Source organism: Hyperolius riggenbachi, chromosome 4, assembly GCF_040937935.1.
Source record: "Hyperolius riggenbachi isolate aHypRig1 chromosome 4, aHypRig1.pri, whole genome shotgun sequence".
Taxonomy (NCBI): domain Eukaryota; kingdom Metazoa; phylum Chordata; class Amphibia; order Anura; family Hyperoliidae; genus Hyperolius; species Hyperolius riggenbachi.
This window is the reverse complement of record NC_090649.1, coordinates 128,548,213-128,568,246: the sequence shown is the minus strand read 5'-3', so window position 1 is coordinate 128,568,246 and position 20,034 is coordinate 128,548,213. Positions and strand designations below refer to the sequence as shown.

At 44.8% G+C, this 20,034-nt stretch overlaps 1 protein-coding gene across 6 annotated transcripts in view; it reads left to right on the top strand.

Moving 5' to 3' along the window:
* The first annotated feature begins 38 nt into the window (after positions 1-38).
* The window catches only part of BOK (BCL2 family apoptosis regulator BOK), a 115,310-nt gene continuing 95,314 nt past the window's right edge, over positions 39-20,034 (top strand). For 2 of the 6 annotated variants that reach the window (XM_068280627.1, XM_068280622.1), the window contains exons 1-3: positions 39-238; positions 3,175-3,243; positions 6,333-6,567. The gene's annotated coding sequence lies outside the window, so the exon portion shown is untranslated. Of the gene's footprint in view, positions 239-3,174; positions 3,258-6,332; positions 6,568-9,266; positions 9,444-20,034 lie in introns of all 6 variants that reach the window. The other 4 variants (XM_068280628.1, XM_068280626.1, XM_068280624.1 and 1 more) reach the window with 3 other exon arrangements.

Sequence of the window (20,034 nt, the reverse complement as noted above, 5' to 3'; positions counted from 1 at the left end):
CGGGGATCTAGTGGGAGGGATAGAATGCTATCCATACATCCAGGATGGGAACTACAAACAGCTGACATGTGACCGTGTAGAATTGACGTCACGTAAGATAGATCCGCTGCAGGGCAGGCTGCACTGGGGTCAGTTACAATTCACAGCTGTTCAGTAGGCTGCTGACGGACCGTCCAATAGAGGCTTATATTTCTAAAGAATGGACTCTTGGTATTAAGGAATATGCCCATATTTATCGGTATATGTTTTGGATATATCAGCATTATTTTCATTTCGATGTTATTAAAGATTAGTTCTGGGTCTGATGTACGCTTGTAAAAAGGGTACTTATCCGTTAGCCGTAAAAAGTCATAGCCCTCAACTGCCCTTCTTAATTACCTATTATTATCATCATCATCATCATTATACATTTAGGGAGTGCTGACATTTTCCATGGTCCCTTACAAAGTACAGGCATCTCACTAACTTTTCCTGAGGGCTCACACTGTAAGTAGGGATGGATGGTCAATGAGATGCAAATAATTTCGAGTTGATGCAGTATTATGCCAATTTTGTATGCACATTTATGCAGCTTGAACATTAGTCAATCAAATCCTGCAAAATTCGATTGATCCATCTTCAAGCTGCATATATTTGCATCAACTCGAAATTATTTGCATCTCATTGGCCGTCCCTAATTAAAGGGAACCCGAGGTGAGAGGGATATGGAAGCTGCCATATTTATATTTAAACAATACCATTTGCCTGGCAGTCTTCCTGATCATGTTCCCCTATTCTTTTAGCCATAGACCTTGAACAAGCATGCAGCAAATCAGGTACTCTGACTCAGCTGACTCCTGTTTTGCTGGATTAGCTGTATGCTTGTTCCAGGGTTTTGACTCAGATTCGACTGATTTCAGAAGATCAACAGGGCTGTCAGGCAGCTGGCATTGTTTACAACGAAATAAATGTGGCAGCCTCCATATCTCTCTAACCTCGGGTTCCCTTTAAGGCTCACAATGGGTGTCGCAGTGTGTTCCCTGTAACAGCAGGGATGGAATGGGAAAGAGGCGCCACACATTATCCACGTTTTGTGAACCATACAGTCAATGAAAAGTATACTTTGCTGTCACTGTTAAAGCGTTCTGCACTGCATTATACCGCACCAGGAGCATTGTGAACAACGCATACAGGGCCAGATTTACCATAAGGCACTGTAGGCATGTGCCTACAGGCGCCTGATGATGGAAAGGTGGCTCACTCCCTTCCCCTAGTGCCTCCCTCCCTTATTCCCTATGAAGAGTCCCGAGCAGAGCGTAAATGAGAGGTTAATCATCCTGCTCTAGGCATTCCACTGATGAGATCTCCCTTCAGTCAGGGACATCTCTAGCTACTTAATACTGAGGTTCCTCTAACTACCTAATACTTTGCTTAAAGGAGTACTGTAGGGGGGAAAAAAGAGTTGAACTTACCTGGGTTTCTAATGGTCCCCGCAGACGTCCTGTGCCTGCGCAGCCACTCACCGATGCTCCGGGCCCCGCCTCCGGCTCACTTCCGGAATTTGCAACTTTAAAGTCGGAAAACCACTGCGCCTGAGCATCCACACCCTCCCTCTCGCTGATGTCACCAGGAGTGTATTGCGCAGGCCCAGTGTGGTCTGTGCCTGCGCAGTACTCCCCTGGTGACTTCATCGGGAGCGAGGACACAGCCATGCAGACGGAGTGGTTATCTGACTTTAAAGTCGGAATTTCCAGAAGTGAACCAGAGGCGGGGCCCGGAGCATCGGTGAGCGGCTGCGCGGGCACAAGATGTCTGCCGAGGACCATTAGAAGCCCCGGGTAAGTTCAACTCATTTTCCCCTGATCCCCCTACAATTAAAGTGCAGTAGGAGAACAGAGGCGCCAGCAGAATAAAAGTGGATAAAACCTTTAAAATTTGCTTGGAGGAAGTGGTGGACCTACCTCCATAAAGCAGACACGAAAGACTGTCTGAAAAGTAGCAATCACATTTATTATATGGTACCCCAAAAGTGCAACGCGTTTCGCAGGCCGAGCCCGCTTCATCAGGCAATAAAGTGGGGACAAAACAGAATTCCAGCAGTAGCAGGTGTAGCGCCTGCTACTGCTGGAATTCTGTTTTGTCCCCACTTTATTGCCTGATGAAGCGGGCTCGGCCTGCGAAACGCGTTGCACTTTTGGGGTACCATATAATAAATGTGATTGCTACTTTTCAGACAGTCTTTCGTGTCTGCTTTATGGAGGTAGGTCCACCACTTCCTCCAAGCAAATTTTAAAGGTTTTATCCACTTTTATTCTGCTGGCGCCTCTGTTCTCCTACTGCAAAATCGTGTCCACCCCTGGTGGAGGGGTGATCTACCCCTTTTTCTCATCTACAGAGAGCGACTTCTTAGCCCTGAGTGAGGACAGGTCTAATCTCCTCACCTGCTTATACAGTGGTTGCCTGTGTGGTAACCCACGTTTGTGAGTATATTCTTCTCACTGATTTGCCTTACTTCGTTTATGTTTTAACATACTACACTATATTGGGCTCTCGGTTTCTCTATATTTTATCTACAATTAAAGTGAACCTTATGCATGCCAGGGAAAAAAAATGTATACTTAGGTAGAGGAAAGCCTGAGGATATTCCAGAGAGTTCTTATCTCCTTGCCACCACCATTGCCACACACAGACCGTCTCAACATATCCAACAAGAGCCGTAATTCGGACTATCCCTAATGAGGTGTAACGTCTGAGGCTTCAGAAATACAAGATTGTCTTAAAGTGTATCAGAGATGGGGGAAAACAAAACGTTTTATACATACCTGGGGCTCCCTCCAGCCCCATACGCACTGATCGCTCCCGCGCCACTGACCTCCGCTGCCTGCAGCTCTGGTACCTGGTCCTGTAACTTCCTTCAGTCATGGCCAGTCTGCGCAAGAGGAAGTGCGGCCGCTGGAGAGATACGGGCTGACCCTGGGCTGACTGTGTGCTGCTGAGGACTTGACTGCTTTGGCAAGAGCAACTTCTGAGTTGCTCTATTTCCTCCTATACTCCCTACTTGGATTGTATGCGTGTACTTCTCTGCATTTTGATTCCTGCTGTTCCTTTTGCCCAGATGATATCAACCCCCTTGTAGTAAATGAGTTGAGTTATCAAAAGGCTACTCAATCATTTTTTTTGTGATTTTTTTTTCAGGCGGGTCGCTTCCATATGACTGAAATACAGCCTAAGATTTTCCTTTATTCATGGAGGGGAAAATCCCAGGTATCTGCAAACCTGTAAGCTCATAACCAGTTGTGTGTAAATTATACATTTATATAGCACAGAATAATCTTATTTCATCTCATTTTACTTCCCCAACATGGGTTTACTAAAGACAGATATTCTTTGCCCAATTTGCTCAGTTTTAATGAAGTGGTGAATGCAAATCTTGGGAAAGCTATAGACATAGTATACTTGGACTTTGCAAAGGTTTTTGACACTGTTCCCCACATTGGGCAGCACGGTGGCGTAATGGTTAGCACTCTCGCCTTGCAGCGCTGGGTCCCCAATTCGTATCCCAGCCAGGGAACTATCTGCTGGGAGTTTGTATGTTCTCCCCATGTCTGCATGGGTTTTCTCTGGCCTTGGACTACAATACATACACTACACAATGCATACATAGACATTAGACTACTGTAGGAATTAGATTGTGAACCCCTCTGAGGGGCAGTTAAGTGAGAAGACAACATACTCTGTACAGCACTGTGGAAGACAGGACAGCCATCGGGGGGCGGGGGGGGGGGACAACTGACACTGCAGTGAGGGGCTAAGGGCTTCTGGGGGCCCTGGTCCCCCCAAAGTGCTGGAAGGGCCGCATGTGCTGGCTGCAGGCCTATGGCTCAGTAACCAGCACACCGTGTTCCAGCACTGAGAGAAGAGTGACATCAGTGCTTGAACGTGGGGAGCAGATGAGTGAGCCCGCTACAGTGGACTTTCTATACTGGGGCACCACCTATATCTGGCTACAGGCTACCTATACTGGGCCACCACCTATACCGGGCTACCTATACTGGGGCTGGAACCACCAATACCTAGCTACCTATTCTGGGGCACCACCTATACCTGGCTACCTATACTGGGGCACCACCTATACTTGGCTACTTATACTGGGGCGCCTATAGCTTGCTACCTATACTGGGGGCACCTGTACCTGGCTAACCTATACTAGTGCACCACCCATACAAGGCTACCTATACTGGGGGCAACTATACCAGGCTACCTATACCGGGGCACCACCTATAGTTGAATACCTATACCTGTATCTTGATGGCCTGTACTGGAGCACGAGCTATACCAGGCTACCTATACTGGGGGCATCTACACCAGGCTACCTATACTGGGGGCATCTACACCAGGCTACCTATACTGGGGCCCCAGAAAGAAAGGAAGTCCCAGGGCTTCAACTGTGCAGTGTAATTTTAATCCCAGGGAGTCGACCAGTCAGCACCTGGATCCATTAAGGTGCAAATGTGGCAAACCAGCAGAGAAGGAAGGACTGGGTCTCAACCTGGATTGTAGCAGTTATAGCAGAAAATCTTTTTATTCCATAGCAGCAGAAAGCACACAACGTTTCGGCACAAGGCCTTTGTCAAAGGCCTTGTGCCGAAACGTTGTGTGCTTTCTGCTGCTATGGAATAAAAAGATTTTCTGCTATAACTGCTACAATCCAGGTTGAGACCCAGTCCTTCCTTCTCTGCTGGTTTACCTATACTGGGGCACCATCTATAGCTACTCATACTGGGGAAACCTATACCTTGCTACCTACACTGGGGGCACCTATGCCTGGATAACTATACTGGGGGCACCTATACCTTGCTAGGGCAGGGGGACGGAAGGGGGCAAGAGGTAACACAGACAGAGGCACAGGGGGAACAGAGGTGGACAAAGTAAGCAAAGGGAGAAAAGACATGAGACGGGAACATGAGGTCACCCAGAGGGACACAAAAGAGGCACAAACTGAGGTGAGACAGAGGGGGACAAAAGAGGCACAGGAAGAAAAGAGGGGGACAAAAGAGAACGGATAAAAGATAAGAACGGACCTACAAGTCCCTATCTCATTTGTTAACCAGGGACTACCTGTATTTTGCTGCACCCACAACATGTCATGCCCAGTTTTTGCCACATCACGATGTGCATGTCGCTTTCTTCAGTGTCGGAGCCATGCACATTTTTACCACAACGCACTTCGCACATGGACACGGGGGTGGGGTGGCTAGTGGGTGGGCACAGCAACCAGTGGGTGGAGGGGGGCCCAGGCCTGATGTGTGAGGGGCCCCAAAATTTCTGATGGCGGCCCTGGTGAAAGATGTCGGCATTATATAAATACTAAACAATAACAATAATTTCCCTGGTCCAGAAGCTGAGAATGTAGGTACAGTACTAAGGGAAAATGTATGTACATTGATAGATAACTAGCTAAGGAACAGTAGGCAAAGGGTAGTAGTAAATGGTTCATAGTCAAATTAGGAAACTGTTGGCTGTGGGGTCCCACTTGGGCCACTACTAGGTCCAGATCTCCTCAACTTATTTATTATTGACCTAGAGGATAGAATACAAAGTAACGTTGCTGTTATGTGTACATCAACCCTCCCACACTCTGGAAAGTATTCTAAGTACCAAACAACGGAGATAGACAGCACAGGCAATTTTAAATAAACTGATAACTGTTGCCCATTTATAAGAGATATCTGCCAGACTGCCACCACTTGTTTTTCAGCGGAAACATGACTCGTACACCAGATCAGCGGTGAATATATTTTTATGTCAAAGCAGTTAAAGGGAACCTGAGATGGGGTTAAAATGACAAAATATACATACCTGGGGTTTCCTCCAGCCCCCTCCGTCCTGATCATTCCCACACTATCCTCCTCGGACTCCAGGTTCATCTGCAATTGGCCCCGGAGAGTCTTCTGGTCCGAGCCATGTGCGCATGTGCTCCAGACAAGTTCCCGGAAACAGGAGTGAGACGGGAGAGCCTGGCCGGACTGCGTCGGCGCAGACGGGCCCAGACTGGAGGATTTGAAGCCAGTTGTGGGCGAACAAGGAAACCACTGAGGATGACAAGGGAGCTAGCAGGCCGGAGGAAGCCCCAGGTACATATACATTTTTTATGTGGCCCAATTTTAGGTGCATTTTAACAAAATGCGTTACTGCAACAATTATCAGGTTTAAGTTATCAGATTTAAATGAAAATGTCTTAAGGTAACCATACATTAATCAATTTCTTGCATCAATATCTGGTGGATTTGATCATCTGATCGAATCTGCTAGAAATAGATGACGCAAACATTTCCCTATTATTCGATTTCCAGCACAAAAATTGGTCACTTCACCTGATGGAAAATTTCGGATGAACAGTGGCAGATTGGGAGCGCGTTGTTAGTGGCGTTTGATTCGACTGCCGACGAAGCTATTCTTACCTGTCCACAGTGCAGTTCCGATCTCTTGTCTACCTGCTGGCTGTTTCTTCCTCTCTTCAATACCACGTCTCGGACTGCCTTCTGCTTGTGCTGTCCAAATACTAGAAGACTCTAGTGGCCACGGAAGGTAAGTGCCGCACTGCCCCAGTGTTTGATCTCTGCATTACTTCACACATGCGCCCTGACACTCGGGCGCAGAAATTGTAAAGGTAGGCCAGGCAGGATATATAAAAAAACACACTTACAGTATAGGTAGCCTGGTATAGTTGCCACCAGTATAGGTAGTCAGCTATAGGTGCCCCCAGTATAGGTAGCCTGGAGGGGGGAAAAGCAGGCACACACAGCTGCGGGGAGGGGGGCTCAACTCCACCTTGCCTCATCTCACACCTTTCAGCACTCCCCCCTCCAGAGTTAGAGTAGCGGCCGGCCGTGCAGGGAGACTCGTCTCACTTCTGCATTCCATGTGCTGGATCTGCAACAGTGCCGGTCTTCCTGTTAGCGGAAGTAGAGAGCAAGCGGCGGAAACAGAGAAGACCAGCAGCGCTTGAACCTCCAGTGCATGGAACGCGGAAGTGAGGTGAGTCTCCCTGCCTGGCTGCTGCTCTAATTCTGGAGGGGGGAGCGATGAAGGGCCCAAGGTGAGGGAGGGGGCAGTCGTGCCCCGCTCTCACGGCTGTGTGTGCCCGCTCTGCCCCGTCTCCTGAGCTGCACCTGGCCTGCATAAACAGCCCTATGCGGGCCCCCTCAAGCTTCCACTGCTGGGTGATTGTTACGCCGCTGCCTTCTGCTTGAATAAATAGGTCCCATAGTATCGCATGGAGCTAGGCATGTTTTACTGAGAATGAGGAAGGTAATGCTATCGGACAGGAGAACGTCATGGATGTGGATAAGTTTAGGCCTTCCAAAGGGTGTGGAATACAGGAAGAGAAGGAGAGGAAAAAATGTGGTCTGTTAATAGAGATGTTTAGGTCACAAGTGTTTGGAGATGTGAGAGAACGGCAGAAGTTACTTAGGAGCTTAGGATTCGGAACAGTTAAAGTCTGGAAGGATAAAGTCTGAGATCGGCTTAGCCGTAACAACCTGTTATCTAAATATTTTAACTATGTGTCACCAGTACTATTCCTCATCCTGGTGTCTTTTTATGCTTCTTCTATAAAAGGAGTGCTATGCATATTTCCATTTTGTTAACTGCTAAATTAATCCAAGCTGTAACAAAGATAGATATTTTATGAGGCAGAGGTGTAACTTTAAATCATGGGGCCCCCTTAGCAAAATTTTGATGGCGCCCCCCAACGTTCACACCCTTTCCTTTGACTACCCCTCGTGACCCTCACAGCCTGGGGGCCCATCTTGCAGGAGTCATAAAACAAGTGTGGAAATGTTGCCTAATTACGTTGATTAAAGCTGACACTCTACCTAATTATGTTTCGGGATCATGTTTTGTATGCTGTGTGCTTGCAATCCATATAAGAAATATATAACTAGGATATTTATTATTTTTTTCCTACATCAATTTATAATTAAATGGAGTCAGGTTGGAAGCAGGAAATTTGGGCGCCCGCTAGCGCTGGAAGTTTGGGCACCGCAATAGGCACCCATCACTTTACAATAGGCACCTACGGAGACGCCTGAAAAATTTATTTTTAGCTTTGGGGGAGTGCTTAAAGGGAAGGTCCGAGCTAATTCAAAACAAAAAAATCTACTTAGCCCTTGCCACAGCTCTGCATCCCCGTTGCAGATGCCGACCTCGCCAGGTAGACATCTACTGTGCCTGCATGAGATCCACTCACGGTAGTGCTGATGTGGTGTAGAGTGTATTGTGCAGGCGCAGAGTTGGGGGGGGTGTTAAGGTTAGCTGTGGGTGGGTAAAGCTTAGCTGTGGGGGGTGGTTAAGGTAAGCTATAGGCAGTGGTAGAGTTCAGTGTGAGAATAGCGTTATATTTAACTGTAGTAAAATATCGGTATTTATTACCGATATTTTGCTAATTTTTTTCCAGGGTAACAGTAGAATATTGCTAGATTTACCAATATTCTACTATCAGCTTTTCTGGGGGCTCAAATTTCCTGGTGCCTTTTTGATGTACGCGTCAGATTTACCATAAATCATACATGTCAAACTCCAGCCCACGGGCCAAATCTGGCCCACAGAGCCATCAAATTGGGCCTGCAAGTTGTTTTCCCATTGCATTATGTTTGGCCCACTCGATACCACCAGAGAAGCTATATTGGAGGCAAAGCCCTGGGTCACTTGGGAAGCCGTATGGGGAGGAAGGGGGAAAGCGATAGACACCAGGGAACTGTATAGGGGATGAAGGGAGGTCACTAGAAACCAAGGGGACTGTATAGGGGAGGCAGCTGGGTCAGTAGACACCAGGGAACTGTATAGGGAAGGGAGGGGCCACTAGACACCAAGGAACTGTACAGGAGAGGGAGAACCACTAGACACCAGTGGTCCCAGTGTGCAATTTTGCTTACTTTGTTTTTAAGTTTAAACTCCTGCCAAAGAAGGTGGAGTCAAAGTGCTGACTCCATAGCTCTGCAGTAATGATAAGGGATAAAACTTATGTTAATGTAGCAATATATACACATTGCTGCATAATCATGGGATTATAAATCAGACCCTAATTTTAAGAGAATCTGACTCAACTCAATTCCAGCAGCTGCTACCTTAATGATTTCATGGTGCCAAAGCACAGTGATACCTTTTAAAAACAGAAAGCTTTTACAGGTTATCACTTTCAGCCTGTGTCCATAAAGCAAGACTATAATGCATCACTTCAGGGCAATGACCAGAACCGTGCAAATTATTGTTTTGTGATCTCTTAGGCCAGGTCGATCATCTCTTTCAACATTTCTCCAAAAAGCAAGAAGTTGCTCCCCGCGTGAAAAGCACATGGTAGCAGAAATACAGCATAGCCTATTAATTTTTGGAGCATTGCCATTTTTAGGTATAAGAAACTAGGCAGCTGCTTAGGGCATTACCTGCTGGAGGGCTGGCAAGAAGTAAGTCAAACACACTTTTTATGAAATAATTATGCACAGCTGCTGGTTACATAATGGAAGTTATAGGGGGAACACTATGGTGTGTGTGGTGCAAAAGGCACTCAGGAAATAATATCGCACCTTTCTAGCTCAAGCAAGAATTTGTGGATCAGGATGATACCATTAGTTGGCTAACTTAAAGAGAAACTGTAACCAAGAATTGAACTGCATCCCAATCAGTAGCTGATACCCTATTTTACATGAGAAATCTTTTCCTTTTCACAAACGGATCATCGGGAGGGCTCTGTATGGCTGATAATTTGGTGAAAGTCCTCCCACAGTGTGATGTCAGGGCCATGCTTCTGACATCACACTGTGGGAGCCTTGTTGCATTGTGGTAAATAACAGGTGTTTCCAACTGCCAAAAAAGCAAGCAGCATCTCCTTCCACTGACATCACCTGCCAGCAGTAAAAAAAAATGTCTCCATGTGATAAATGTCACAATGTAAATCAGGGAGAGGAAAGCTTTTACAATGGGCAAACACTGACTAAATAATTTATACATAATTATTGTAAAAATGAAACACTTTTTTATTACATTATTTTCACTGGAGCTTTTGGCTACTCAGCCTTCTTCAGACTCTATTCCTGTACGCTGACACAATGTTACATCTATATACATGCAACATCAAAAAGGGATACATATACTGTATTTTTTGCAAACATAAATACATGTCAGTAAGATGCTTTAATTGAAACAGAACATCCAATAGCGTCTTGAGAGGATGTTAGCTAATTTATGACAAATAGATACGACCCGTTGTTTACTCCATCCTTACATAATTGAGTCTCAGACTGGTATAGAGGCATCGTGAATTCTGAGTTCAACAGTTAGCTTCAAGCAGAATAGTAGCAGTATAATATTGTACCTTGTTAGCCATCAGTAAAAGCAATACGTTTTAGTTAAGGATTGTATCAGATATAAGAGATCACAGGAAAAGATGCCTTGTACTTGTATTCCTATTTGGAACCTGGTATTGATTGATATCCTGTCAGTGGAGTAGATGTGTCTGCAGGTCTCGCACCTTTTTTTTGTTGGCAGGGCGATGTTCCATTCTGTTGCCACCTATTCAAAGAACTCCTGACAATCATCTGTTTTAGATTGGGTGGCCGTCAATATGCCAAAATAAGATTAGTATTTTTGTGGCTCTGGAGCTCAACCTAACAGCTACAGCAATGTGAAATCAACAATCATTTTTTCATTGAAGGTATTATGTATAGACACTGGGTTCAAGGGATTTTCAACTCAGGTTCCTTTTGCTCTGTAACTAAAGCCTCTTTCTAAAGGCGGTGAATTCACCACATGTCAGCTGCTCCCGTGCATTGGTAAGGTGCCTGCTAGCACTCAGCACTGGTGATGAAGAAGCGCCCTACCTAGCATGGAACATGTCGCTTTATTTCACCACCAGGTAACACCGCTGCATGTTCAACTATGACACACATGGGATTACAATCACTACCATACAGCTACATGAAGAGGCACTGGTGGCCAGCAGCCAGAAGGCTAAACTGCCTAATAAGTGCATAGTTCAGCCTCCTGTGCAAAAGAAGACTGATTTATAAGCTTCTGATTGACTTTAGATAGTTCATTGAGAGCATGATTGGGCATGGCAGTAGACTTATATCAAGCAGGTGAGGGGAAGGAGCAGTGGTGGATTGGTGATTGCATAGTTTATGGTAATACAAAGCTAGTAGGGGCAGCAGTTTGATCAATACTCACTCTTTTCTTTAAATTCAATTGAAATGGTGTCAGGTGTCATTTCAAATGCTATTCCCTTCTGATTTCTAGCAGGGGACTGATTGATCATTAACTGTGATGTAGCTTCTATTGATTCACATAGGACTAGCTTTATTTGTGCAGTTACTTTCTAATGATAGAAAAATCAATTAACCCTTTGCACACTCACATGCAAACACTTTCATGCAGATCAAACACCCAAGAACAGGGTGAAAACATCACATACAGGATACAGGGGAAAAGAGGGAGAGCACTGGATGTAGTCCTGAAATAAAGGATTATAATTTCAAGAAAAAACTCAGGATCCAGGCTCATCACCTCATTGTAACTTTTTTTTTTTAAACAAACCAGCGCACGGCCACGGACCAAGCTGTCCCTGATTGTTTTAAGAAGAGGCGACTGGGGGGAAAATCCCCTCTCTCCCCCCCCCCCCCCCCCCCCAAGTGAGGACTTTAGTGGAGGGCCCAAAGGGGGTGTAGCCAATAAAACAGCAAAATCAATCAACCCTTTGCCCACTCATATGCAAACACTTTTATGTAAATCAAACACTAAGGGCCACATCCCATGACATGAGGGATTACAAAATGGGGTATGACATTTATAACATATAATCTGCTTTATCTGTCATTATGATTGAAATAGACATCAAACATCTGTATGCAGGAATATGTTGGCTGTGTCTAACATTTTCATGAAGTCAAATTACTTTTTTTTTTCCCATGCTTGCGTTTACACAGATAATGAAAGAATAAGGCAGAATAGCATTTGGGTGTTCTGGGATGTAATAAGAAGCTGTTTTAATAAAAGTAAATTATAAATGGTTTGTAATGATTTTAGAAGGCATTAACACACCAGGGCGTGCATCCCATTCTTACCGCAGCTGCTTGATCCCAGTTATTAATGTATTAGTGCTGTGAAAGACTGCAGGCTAAGTGTTTGGCACACATGGAATCCCTGATTTAAGGATCACACAATTGATGTTTCATACTCTTGATGTACACTTCCTGGGGGTAAGGAGAGGCTGCTGGTGTGTCACTAGCTTGGAACACTGAGTAAATTGTACACCTATTGCATAATCATATCCTACCTATACTCTGTAACATTTCATGCGCAAACTAGTTCCCTGATGGGTGAGGACCAACACGTCTTAAAACAGGCACAGGTAATTGAACTGGATTGTGCAACTTCACACATTTAGGGTTACAGAATATCACAGAGTTGCTATTGGCAGAACCTTTCTGTAAGGTTATGAAGGAGGGTTAATGTTCAGTGCTGATCACACTGGTGGAACATACACACGAGTCTTTGACTAGTGAACAGAGTTGATCAAAAATAATAATTCCTGCTTGCATACAAACTTAAAGAAAACCTGAGTTAAACATAGCTACATACTGTAACTAGTTCTAAGAAATTGTTTGTCTGAAGTTGTTATACATGCAAACTAGCTTGTCCAACAGCTTGTAGAATTCAGTCTGGTTTCCTGAAAAATATACAGAAGCCAAAAGACTTTTATCTATCTAATGGTGCCCATACATGGTACAATCTTTTCCTTTTTTTAGATTAGATAAATTCATTTGATTATTCCGGTAGATCGACAAAATTGCATAGTTGTTTTCGAGGTACCATACACAAACATTCGAGTAGGCTGAAAATTCAGGGAAAAAGATCCTTTATGCTAAAAAATCAAATTGACAAATAAGATCGAGACAAAAAATAAAGTACTCAATCTAATGGTTTATTCAATCGGAAGTGGCGTTTTTTTTTTCAATCGGATTCTCTTTTTTTCAGCTCGAGCTGTGTTTTACCTCAGGCAGTTAACACAGATGGCAGATGTTGATCAAAGCGTATATTAAGCTGCATTTTTCCTGTGAGTGGTTCAATTTACTCATTGTAAAGTTAATATTACCTCAGAGAAGCTACAGTATATAGGTGTGTTTTACCTCAGTGTTTTTTTGTTTTGTTTTGTGCTGAGGGAATTTTTACCAAAGAGCAATTACAAATGGCTCTATTAACTAACAGGAAGAAGGCCAAAATTGCATTTGCATTGTATCTATGGACTCTCTTTGATTAGGACAAACCGAAAAGAAAATGGTGCAACCATTAGCTATTAGATAAGTAGAAATATTCCAATGTGACACTGTTGAGAGAATTAAGGGAGAATAATCCAGAAGATTTCCATAATTATCTGTGAATGGATAATGCAACTTTTCACAACACAACAATGATTAGAACAAAGAAATAAACATTAAATCTTCAATCATGTTATTTTTTAACAATACAAGTAAAGATAAAAAAACTTTGAAACATTTCTAACAATTTAAATCTAAAAGATCTTTTCATACAATTTAACATACATGATACAATTACAACACACAATCATCAACATTTTTCCAGCATGTCCGATCAGATTTTTCTCGAAAAAACAGGATAATCGTTCGAATTTCTTGATAGAAAAAAAAGATTATTTTCGACTTTCATTCAATTCGATCCTTTAGATCGAATAAACGGGAAAATCGAACATTTTTATTGTACCGTGTATGGGCACCTTTAGAAAAGACAGCTGATAAGGTTTTAGTGCAGAAAACGGTCATTACTTCTGTTGTTTTTTTTTATATATATATATATGAGCTCAATAAAGCAGATTTTACATCAGACTGTCATGGTTACTGTTTACAGTCTTAAAAATGAAGCCCCTAAAATGAAAATTAAAATGACTCAGTCCTATGTTACCAATGTTCTATTTACCATTATAGTACACTAAAGGGGCCCATACATTAGGGCGATTAGCAGACGATCGATCGATCGCAAATCAATTGGCTGATCTATTGATTTGCGACTGATTTCGATCGATTTCAATCGATCTGACATGCTGGAAAATCAAAATCGATCTGTTGAGATTGCTTATCATTTTGCATTGGCCCTAATGCAAATCTGATGGCAAAAAAATGCCATCAGATCGCTTTTCAATAGATTTCATACTGAAACCTATTGGAAATCTGTTCCTAGTAAAAAATGTTCCTAAACACATCAGATAGACCAGAAATCTATCTGATGATCTATCTGCTGCTAATCTAACGAGTGTATGGCCACCTTACGAATACAAAGTGTGTGTGATCATTAAGGTGCGTACACACGCACGACAACAGCCAATGACGGGTCCGTCGGCACCTCCCGCTGGGCGGGTTTTCAGCAGACTGTAGTGCGTGTGTATGCACTATCGGCGGACGGATAAGGCTGTTCCTGAACAATCCGCCCCGGTGGAATTGCCATCATTGCCACCCAGCAGCAAGCTCAGCAGAGACTTTTCTTGCTCCGCCAACTCAGAAAGTTTGGCATGGCCCAGGAGATTCTGACAAGTTTCTAATCTGCTGCCATTGAATTGATCCTCTGCTCTTCCATTTTGGTCTAATGTGCTGGTGCCACCGCCAGCAACAGACATAAACTACAGAGGGTCATCAGATTGGCGGAGAGGATCATTGGCAGGCCCCTCCCATCAAGTGCCCTCCTGTACAACACCAGACTGCGTTCTAGAGCGCTACGGATTGCAAGCGACCCCTCTCATCCAGGCCAGTGCTTCCTCAGTCCGCTTCCAGTAGGCCAGAGGCTTCGGGTCATCTCCACCAGGACTACTAGACACAGGAACTCTTTTTCCCCCTCGGCAGTCAGCCTCATGAACTTCATCCACGTTCTTCCACCCTCCATCAGTGCCCCCTGCAGCCTAAGATGTGGCCAGGACTGTTCTTCGGGGTCACCAGCCAACTGCCTGAATTGCAACTAAGCTTTATTGGACTTTCTCAGGTCACAACCTGAACACTTACATGCTAACATGATGTATATTGTTTTCCTTCTTTGTATCTATTCTTCCCTATTCTTTCCTCTACCTGAGCTGTTTTTGTGCCAAACTCAATTCCGGGCAGGACCCAGTCATGCATGGCGAACTGAAATGATTCTGATAACAGTACATTAAAATGCATGCAGCTGCGCCTAGGAATAGGCATGAGGCATGAGTGACTCCTGAACACCGATCAGGCATCTGGCTAGCTTGTTAGGTGCATAACCAAGCTCCGCAATGCTACACTCCGGTATGTCCTATCACTAGTGTCCTCACCAAACGCACACACCACTACCATAGTTCCCAACTGCACATTTTTTGGAAGGAAATACCTACTTTTGGAACCAAATTCAGCAAATTCCCCGTTATCGGGAACTTAGGCAACTGGAAGTCTCAACTAACTGACATGCCTGAAGGGATAATGGGAACCATTTTTTGAGGTTTTGCAGTGATTAAAATACTCACCGAGTGTCCCGCGCCGTCTCCTAGCCTTCCTGTCGCTCCTAGGGCCTTCCCGGCATTTGTGCACGGCTCTCGTTGAGTCATCTGACTGTCGCAGGTCAGGTGACACGCTAGGAGCCATGCACAGAGGACTTCAGGAAAGCCACTACAAGCAACAGGAAGGTTAGAACTGGCACTGTAGCCATAACATTTCTGTAGCACTTTTTTCCCATAGGACTCAAAGCAGTGTACACTCTGTGAGTATTTTATTTAGTGCAGGTGGGGAGGTTAGTGCTTTTTTTAGGCCGGTTGTTCAAGCAATCGGTAAGCACATGTACCCAGCACCAGGTGATTCCCACAGGTGCCAGATACCAGTGACTTTGCTGTACCATTAACCAATTGTCCCTCTTTTAAGTCTCTCTCTCTAAATATATATATATATATATATATATATATATATATATATATATATATATATATATATATATATATATATATATATCTCAAACAATTATTTACAGCAATGTATGCACAGGCTAGCTATCTCTCTATTACTGACAAAAATGCTTACAGACACTAATTAGAAAAAGCTAGTTGACAATTCTGGCAAGACAGAGATTCAGCAATGCTTTGAATCATGGCAATGTAATGTGCCCGCAGGGACAGAGCGGTTGTGTGGAATTTCACCTGTACAGAAGGCTTTGCATTATTACATGATTACACACCTCAGCGTCATGCTGTGCTACAATCTGTGCTGCGGGATTATTGGGGTTTACACCTTGTTTTGTGTGAGTGCATGGCAACATCTCAATGTGCACTTGTGCAGTGCTTTTTTTCTGTGAAGTGGACTGGCTTCTCACACACAGCCAAACACATATTTTCATGCTAGAGCAGTATATCAAAATAAATATCCTATCAGAGTTCTAAAACTAGTGGAAGCACCGGGGCTGTACATCTGCGGAACCTTCAACAGCAAACCCAGTATTTGGTATCTGGTAAATGCTGGGTTTTATTGGCTGGTCCACTAAAACAGCCATATGAAATACCAATGAATGCTCTTCACAAGTTTGTATTTCCTTTTTTTTCTGCCTAGGCAAAAGAAACTTTCACATGCTAAGTTAAGCGGAAGAATTTGGTTATCTGACATCATTAAAGGGACCCAGAGCAGTAAAAAAAAAAATAAAACTGGTTATTACCTGGTGCTTCCTCCAGCCCACCGTAGGCCCTGAGGTCCCCCAGAGTCCTCCTGGTTCCTCTCCCGCTCCCGCTGGTGGCTCCGTTACCGGCGATTTTCAGGCTAAAGGTTGGCTGGTTCTTCCTGAACGGGGACGCTCCACGTCATTACGCCGGCCACGCATGCGAGACACAGAGTTAAAAAAACTCACATGCACAGGACTGTCACGCCGGCCGGCGCGATCATACATAGCGGCTGGCATGATGACTCTGACCTTCAGCCCGAAACTCGCTGGTAACGGAGCAGCCAGCGGGACCGGGAGAGGAGCCAGGAGGATGCCGGGGAGCCTCGTGGCCTACGGTGGGCTGGAGGAAACCCCAGGTAAGTTTTTTTTACTAAGGGTCCCTTTAAAGGACACCTGAAGAACACTTTAAGCAATACCAGTTACCTGGCTATCCTGCTGATCCTCTGCATCTAATACTTTTAGCCATACACCCTGAACAAGCATGCAGCAGATCAAGTGTTTCTGACATTATTGTCAGATTAGACAAGATTAGCTGCATGCTTGTTTCTAGTGGGATTCAGACACTGCTGCAGCCAAATAGATCAGCAGGGCTGGCAGGCAACTGGTTTTGTTTAAAAGGAAATAAATATAGCAGCCTCCATACAGAGCCGGATTAAGGCTAAATGGGGCCCTAAGCAAAGTAACTGATTTGGGCCCCCCATCATGTCGTAATAGAATCAGAATATGCAGCTGCACAGCAACATGCCGCACACACCGGTGCAGCCAAGCTACTGGTTGCTATGGGCAACAGCCCGCTTTCCTCTGTGGGTGCACAATGCAGGGAATAGCAGTGGCAAAATGCAGAGTGAGAGATGAATGGCTGGGACATTTGCACTCAGGGGCAGGGGCACCCCTGTGAAGAGGGCGCCAGATATCACAGCAGCAACACTTTCCCCCTGCATCTCCAGCCTGACAATAGCAGAAAGCTCTGGACACTGCCAAACCGGAAGCCGTTCCCCAGACAGAATTACATAACCTCCCCCACCACCGAACAACCGATTTCCTAGAAACTAGACAGCCACCATGCAGCCTCCATCCCAGTGAATACGATAGTCCAGCAGAGAAGGCAGCCGCAGCGGGGGAGAATGACAGCACCAGATGACTCTCATTCACCTAGCAATAGAGGTCCCGTCATCCGGCAGAGCCCATCTGTCTCCTCTATAGTGCTGCCACCCTGTTACTACTACTATTACTACTTCCTGTCTGATCTGAGAATCAGGAAGTTCAGAGCGAGCGGCTGCACTGTAGAAGAGACAGATGGGTTTCAGATGACGGGATCTCTATCGCTTGGATCATGGATAGGTGAGTGAGCGTTTGCCATCTGCTGCTATCATTCTTGCTGAAGCTGTGGTTCTCTGTGGGAAGGGAGGGAGGAGTGGGCAGCGGAGAGTGCACAGTAGCAGGAGGGGGACCTAGGAGGAGAGCCTGGCTCTAAAGACAATCAGCAGCGCACGGCATTATTTGACAAGACAAGACAAATAATATTTATATCGCGCTTTTCTCCTGGCGGACTCAAAGCGCCAGAGCTGCAGCCACTAGGACGCGCCCTATAGGCAGTAGCAGTGTTGGAGAGACTTGCCTAAGGTCTCCTACTGAATAGGTGCTTACTGAACAGGCAGAGCCGAGATTCGAACCCTGGTCTCCTGTGTCAGAGGCAGAGCCCTTAAAGGGACTCCGAGCAGTGCCTGTGGGTATACCTTTAAGCATACCCACAACTAATTAATTACATCCTCACACCTACCAGCATGATGTTTGTAATTATATCCCCCTGGGTTCCTTATATTTTATTGCATTCTGCTGAATCGAGCTGCCGACTTTGGAGAAAAGTCGTCCTGTGTAATACAATGTAACTATGGAAAGATGCATATCATTTTGAAGCTCTCTTTCTCCTCTTTCCAATGATATATAAACTGCCACCCTATGCCTTTTAGTTTTCGCAATTTTCGCGGCCGTGATTTCAATCGCGAAAATAGCGAAAACTAAAAGGCATAGGGCGGCGGTTTATATATCATTGGAAAGAGGAGAAAGAGAGCTTTAAAATGATATGCATCTTTCCATAGTTACTGCACTGCTCAGAGTCCCTTTAACCATTATACCATCCAGCCACCGCTGACAGGATGGCGAGGGCTGGTTTATGTGCTGATGAGGCCCCTTTGACTCTGAATGGGGCCCCAAGCAACTGCTTTTGTTGCCTGGTCAGTAATCCGGCCCTGCCTCCATATACTTCTTGCTTCAGGTTCCCTTCACGGCCCCTTTTACAATTGTCTTGCAAACCTGCATTACGTTACCCTGTTTTACCGCAGGGTAATGCAACGACAATGCAAGGGCCTAGCACACTTACAGCATCACGTCGCACCCCGTCGTGCCCAATCCACCGCTGAGCCGTCAACTGCGCGTTACTATTGCACTTCCGCAGCAATGCAGCAGTGGCGGAAGTAATGTAAGTCAATGGGCGATGCAGGAATTTTAAACATGTTCGCGGTGTAAGTGCCGCATGCGGAAAAACGAGAATACGACAAGGAAACCCAGGAATCCCAGTGATGTACTAACTGTCCAGCAGGGAGTAAGTCATAATAAAAACACCTATTGTAAGTGTCACTTGCCTAGGAAGAAAGCCATTTACAGTGCTTTTTACTCTGGGACAAATGTACATTCATTTTACGTTTTAGAGTTTTTTATCAAAATGCCCCTTAGGCCTCTTGCACACTGCATGCATTTCAGATTCCGATTCCGCTTTTTAATCTGTTTTTACATCCGATTCCGATTCAGATTTTTAATCTTAACTGCATGCTGCGTTTTTTGATCCGTTTTTCTGTTGAATGTATTCAAGGAAAATCGGAAACGGAATCGGAATCGGAAAACGGATTTGCAGTGTGCAGGGAGCCTTAAAGGGATCTTTCAAGGATGGATTACAGATTGCCCAGCAAGCTCCTGGTGAACCAGAACTCCTAGGAGTGTGTAAGAGGCTACAAAGGACCAAAAAGCCCTCTTACTAAAATGATATGCAAAGCAGAAGTTTGCCTTCTTAAAACAGAAAGTATTTGTGATTGTTTAGGTTGGAGCGAGCGTATGATGTCTTCACATAATGCATCCCTGCTGAATATGCAAATCGTCCCAATGTCGATTTGCACATTCATCAGGATTCTCCATTTTATGTTGCCAGGCAATAACTGTTTGCCCTGAGTTCCACTTTACGTTGCAGCACTTATAAGGATAGAAAACATTAAAACTTCAAACAGAAAAGTCCTTTGTGTGAACCTATAACCTCAACACTAAGCTGCCATGCTGTGCACAGTGTGTGAA